Raw genomic sequence first — 6,000 nt, 5'->3', positions numbered from 1 at the left:
AACACTTCACCTCGCCATAGGTAGTTAGTGGCGATTGACATTATCTTTCCAGCGATCATGGTGAGGAGTGGAAAGAGTTGAGCCGTATAATAAGCCTTTGATAAAAGGCAATTATTAATTAAATGAATTCTCTGAAACTGATTTAAAGTTTGGTGCAGGTTTTCTCTTGTGGCTCCTTGAATGTATCCGGATGTATTTTTCCAATTTATGGCCACCATTTTTATTGGACACATAGTCAGAGTCGTTCCAAGTGATTTGCACTGAGTGACTGGTGTTGCCCAAGTGACAGTTACATGTTGAAAACCTCGCAGGTTTAGAAATCTGCTCTTATTAGCATTGGTGGTAGCTCCCGAATCGCTGCAGTACTTTTTAAGGAGCAGTTCTAATTTGGAAATGTAATCGACGTTCCGTAATACGACACCTACATCGTCAGTGTAGGCATTTGTGACTGTTTTGTGCCCTGCTAACGTTATACCTGTTAGATTGGCGTGAAGACTGCGGAGTAACGGCTCTAAAGAAAAGACAATTAGGAGCATGGAAAGCGGGCTGCCTTGAGGAACGCCACGCCCTATTTGGATCTGCTTAGTTCTTTGGCAATTGACAGAGATACTTGAGCTGATTCCCAATGCAACGTTGGTAACCACACTGAGGACTCATTCGTCAAAGCCTAGTTTTCTCATTGTTGTAAGAAGGAACCTGTGATCCACATGATGGAAGGCTTTGTGAAAATCGATAAAACAAATGGCACATTTGGTGTTCGTCACAGAAGTTGTAACACCATAACTCTAATGCCGTACTGATTTATTTTGCTTTTGTTTCATTTAATATTACATCGTTAAGTTTCTGTAAATGTGTTTGAGTGAGTAGATAACACAGAATTGTATACTCCTTTCTTTGTACAAACTTTGATGTCATGGTTTGGCTCTAGGCAAAGCAGTGTATCTGTCATTTAAATTCTGTGTCCCATTTGGAGGGAACAAAACTTACTGTATATAATTGTAATTCTGTGTAAATAATTTTGTAGAAATGTCAGTATGTGCAAATGTTCTGTTTCATTCAATGCATTTGGTTGCTGTTATGTAAACTGCTGATCCTCACTTAGGGTTCTTCGTTATTCTGTATGTAAAAGTTGTTGTGGTTCCCCTTGGGAACGGAAATGTGTAGCGCGCGCAAATTGTGGTTGGCCTAGGTAGAAAAGGTGGAACAAGAGTCAGTCAGTGGACGAGCTACGAGTCGGGGACGAGCTACCAAATTGTGCACTGCCATGTAAATGTTGCATATTGTGCTGGTTCCGAGAGAGGTTTTTTTCTGCTACTTTCCAATGCCTCGGATGGATGGATAAATAGCTGGAACTATTCTGGAATTTGCATCTATCATCGCCACCAAGAAATGACTGAGTCCAGCAATTCTACCTGTAATTCCACCTACCGACATGCAATCGCCACATTGCGCAATCACTGTAATGGAGCACTATAGCAATGTACAGTGAAGGATCAGCTAAATGGATGTGTTAGTGTGCTCAAATATAAGGTAATTTATAACTGAGCTTATGTACCTACCTTGATTTTTCTCCTTATCATAACACCTCTCAGGTTACTCTCCGTTTGAACTAAAGTGATTTCCGAGTGTCCCTACTGAAAGAACATTAAAGACCAGTGTTTTTGCTAATTAATGCCTCTTGAACATAATAAAAAAAGAAAGTTAATGAAAGTAATTTTCCTAATAAAACTGTTTATTAATGTGTTGTTGCCAACTTCAAATTAAAAGTTGTGAAGACTGAGGCCTATCAAGTTTTCCTTAGTAAATGATCACATTACTGCCTGTTATAAATCGCAGAAGGTGAGTCAGTATCTTACATATATGTTAATTTTGTGTCTCAATGTAGTAAAAGTGAAAAACTGCAGTGTGGAACGTTATATACTCAAGTTTGCTAAGTGTTTGTCTCACCTGTGTATTAAAAGTGCTTATTAATAATATAACAGGATCCACAGTTTGTCTATTGGGTTAATGCTCGGTAACAAGTAACAGAATGACCACTAATTAAGGAAACGTTAATTCATTTAGTCAAATGATAGTGAGGAGCAATCTTTAAGTGGATTCAAATTAACTTTCATTTTAAATAGTAACGTATTTAACCGAGAGAGACTTAACCTATATCCAATTAATGATTCTGCAGTTAATAGTAATAATAACGTTATAAAGACCATTCAGTTTGTGTAAGCCCTGAAAGTAATAGTGTGTTTCGGTATCTGTTATAATTTTGCAAATAGTTTGTGCTGCTTTAACTGTTAGTTTCAATCTTACCGTACACATATGTGTGTGTCAAGAGTTCACTGCACTCGCGTGTGACAAAGTATAGGTTGTGTTTATCCATTCAAGTTACTAATAACTATTTTCTTTCTCTCGCCTAGTTAGGCTGGCGACCGTTTTCTTTACCTTTTAAACAGTGCAGATAGGCAAAATTTTGTTTGTTACTGTTCAAATATTTCCGTAATTCTGACTTTCATTTCCGATAAGCCACCTCCGTTAGGTACAACACGGTCAACACAACAAAATTCCTCCCAGAGGGTAACACTGCTCTGTTGTGTTATACCATAATTGCTTTAATAATATTGTTTTATTTCACAACCTGCTTTAAGGTTATGGTACAGCAGTGACAGATGGTACTGTTATAAAGTGATGGCAATTAAATCCCTGTATTCTGCAATACTTTTGAAAATAGTTCTGCCAGGTACACATGACTGATATTGACTTACTATTTTTTTAGCTAAAAGTGAAAGTCTGTTATTTAACAGTCTAGCTATGATTTTATAGTCGGAGTTAAGCAACAAAATAGGGCGAAAGTTATGTAGATTGCGCTTCGATGTAGTCTTTGGAACTAGTACTATTGTGCATTCTTTCATAGCAGCAGGTAGTGGTTTTCCTTGGATAATCTCGTTTGCCATTTGAGTAAACTTTGCTCCAATGAGTGGCCAGTATCGTAGGTAAAATTCAACGGGCAACCCATCCGGCCCTGGTGACTTTTTTAAAGGAGACTTACAGACGGTTTTGTGGAGATCCTCTTCAGTGAATTCAGTAAGAAGTCCTTCATTTTCCTCTTCTGACAGCTGTGGAACTATGCCGCCAAAAAATTCTTCGGAGGATTCTTCGCATAACTGACCGGCTGAATATAGATTGTGGTAATATTTATAAACATCGTTAACGATCTCTGGCTGAGAACTAATGGTTAGACCGGTCGGAGTCTGGATCTCATCAAGAAAGGTTCGTCTCCTATGTTTTGCGTGTCGCAATAGGTGATACAAGGAAGCAGATTCGTCCTCCGACAATGTCTTGGCTTTTGACTTTACTTTTAGTCCTTCCAGCTGTTGTCGTTTAATGTGGAGTAATTTGGCCTTAGTTTTTTTTAATGTCTTCCAAACGGATGCCGGAAGTGTTCACCTGTTCATACAAGGCGTAATAAAATTCTATGGTGTTCTTGAGTTCTCGGGATCGTTGAAGACTGTACTGAATTAAAACGTTCCTCAGTTTTGGTTTGGCCCTGTTGCACCACCAGTCCGTCACAGTCGCATGGCGATCTACCGAGCGCAAGCACATGTCCCAAGTTTCGTTCACAACATCTGTTAACTCATTGTCCTGTAGCAAAGATGCGTTTAGCTTCCACTGACTTCTTAAACGGCGAGTTGGTTGTGCCTTTAAATTGATGGAAGCCAGCATACTGCAATGGTCGGAGAAATATACAGGAATTGTCTCCACTTTAACTAATGATCTTGCCATTCCTTGTGACACATATATCCTATCAATCCTGCTACAGGACTGTGGAGCTATGTACGTATATGCAACAACAGTGGGATATTTAATTTCCCAAGTATCTCTGAGTTTCAGATCCGTGACTAGCCGCTTCAATTCGTTACAGCAATTAAAATTCGGAGTCTGATCTTTTTTATTTAGTACACAGTTAAAATCGCGGCCAATTAAAAGTTCTGGCGGGTTTTTCCGTAATAGATATATTATTTCTTCCCTAAAAAATTTGCCATTTCCGGTCTATTGGAGGTCCCCGACGGGGCATACAGGTTAATAATAGTAACGTCAAAAACTTTAATTCCTATTGCTCTGCCCGATTCCAGTCTCTCGACATCAGTTACAGGAATCCCTTCCCGGATTAAAATCGCTGTCCCCACATTTGTTTCGAGTGAGATATTTAGTATTTCTACATAGCCTGCAACTTTAAGGTCAGGCATCGCGACTTCTTGCAGCAAAGCAATGTCAGTTCCTGATTCGTAAAGGAAATCCTTGAGAGCGGCAATCTTCCGTTCTGACTTAATCCTGTTAATGTTTATAGTTGTTATTGTGTATGCCTGGCACATGTAGCTTCCTTGTGAAAAGAAGGAAAAAAGATACCTACTGTCAGAGAAAAGTAACAATTACTCCTGGAGGTAATAAAAGAAAAAGAAGAAAAAAAACTATATTAAAAACAGTTACCTACGAAGTTGGCATATTGGTAATTACGTTGTCACCGAAATTGTGCAGGAACATGGTGGCACTTAGCAGTATCGTTTCTCGAGTTTGACTTGGCTGTGTCAATGCAATAACGGATTCTTTACCGGGTCAGACTTATCTATACAGTGGGGTTTTGCACCATCAAGTTTCTTTGAGTTTTTCTCGGGGGATACTTCAGTTATTATTTCATATGATACGTTTTTGGCTTTCACGTCATCTTTCGCAAGTTTTTGCTTATCGGCGTGACGAGATGCTTTGAGGTTCGGTTGGGGTTTTATCCTGCGTCTCTGAACCTCTGCAGTCGCAGTGTGTGACTGCGAGTGATGCGCATTTGCGCCGAGTGTGTAGAGGTGGCCTCTACACAGTCCTGTTTGCAAAGTCTAGTTCCAGTTTCAGTTTCTTCCGCGACATCTATCGGTGCAACGGGGATAGGGTGCTGTGTGTCTGTAGAGGCGCAAGGCTGAGCCCGATCCATCGCTTGCTGTTCCTCAGACCTCGACTCCTGTGTCGCCGTGATCGGAGCCAGTGTTTTCGCGTCCATGTCTTCCAACACTGTGGCAACCGCAGCTGGTGGCGGGAGGGCCTCCGCTGCTGGCGTCACTGTCACATGTTCACTGTCTACGCCCTCATCTGCACGCTCATTGCATTGCTTTTGTTTACGGTTGGACTGTGATGTATCATCGTCTGAACAGTCTTCAGTCGTGTCTAAACGTCTCTTTTTAGTGTGCATATCACATTCGTGGGTAGAAGAACTGCGATCGGTAATTACATGCAAGGGAGGAAAATCGGCAACATTTACGGCAGTTTCATCAGAAGTACTAACTCCATTATTACTGGCCGGGGGAGGTTGATGATTGTTAGGCAGAACATCATTGAGCGTAAGTCGCTGACGCTGCATTAGGCTATTTTTTAGGACATAGACACGGCGGGGACAGTCTTGACGGAAATGACCCGTTTCATTGCAAATATTACAAGTCTGGACCTGCCCTGAATATACGATATGCGCTTTATGACCAGCAATAGAAATAAAAGATGGTATATTGGCTTTAACTTCCATTTCTACTGATCGTATTCCATTGAAACACTGCAATTAATACAGTTTAGACCATCGTTCGTTGACAATGGACTGGATCTCACCGTATTTCGAAAGTGCCTCTTTAATCAGCTGATTATCTACTTCAATAGGAACGTTTAGCACTCTTACAGTTTTATACTTGATATCCGCTTTCTGAATTGAAACACTACTTTTAGACCCATCTCTGTGTATAAATTCAGCAACACTACCCCACCTAAACAACAGTTTCTCAACACAGGATTAAAATTTTTTACAAAGACACAGTATTTGTCAGCATCTTATTGGGTATGTACAGAATCAGAACGTACTCCAATTACGTCGGTAAGCCAGTCATGGATTTCCAAAGGCGTAGGTTACACTGCACGCGTTTCCTTCTCGAAAGAGAAAACCAGGGTATTATTCCGTACAATTCCAGCCATTTTTCTGCA

This window comes from Schistocerca gregaria, chromosome 5 (assembly GCF_023897955.1).
Source record: "Schistocerca gregaria isolate iqSchGreg1 chromosome 5, iqSchGreg1.2, whole genome shotgun sequence".
Classification (NCBI taxonomy): domain Eukaryota; kingdom Metazoa; phylum Arthropoda; class Insecta; order Orthoptera; family Acrididae; genus Schistocerca; species Schistocerca gregaria.
This window is presented reverse-complemented; position numbering follows the sequence as displayed.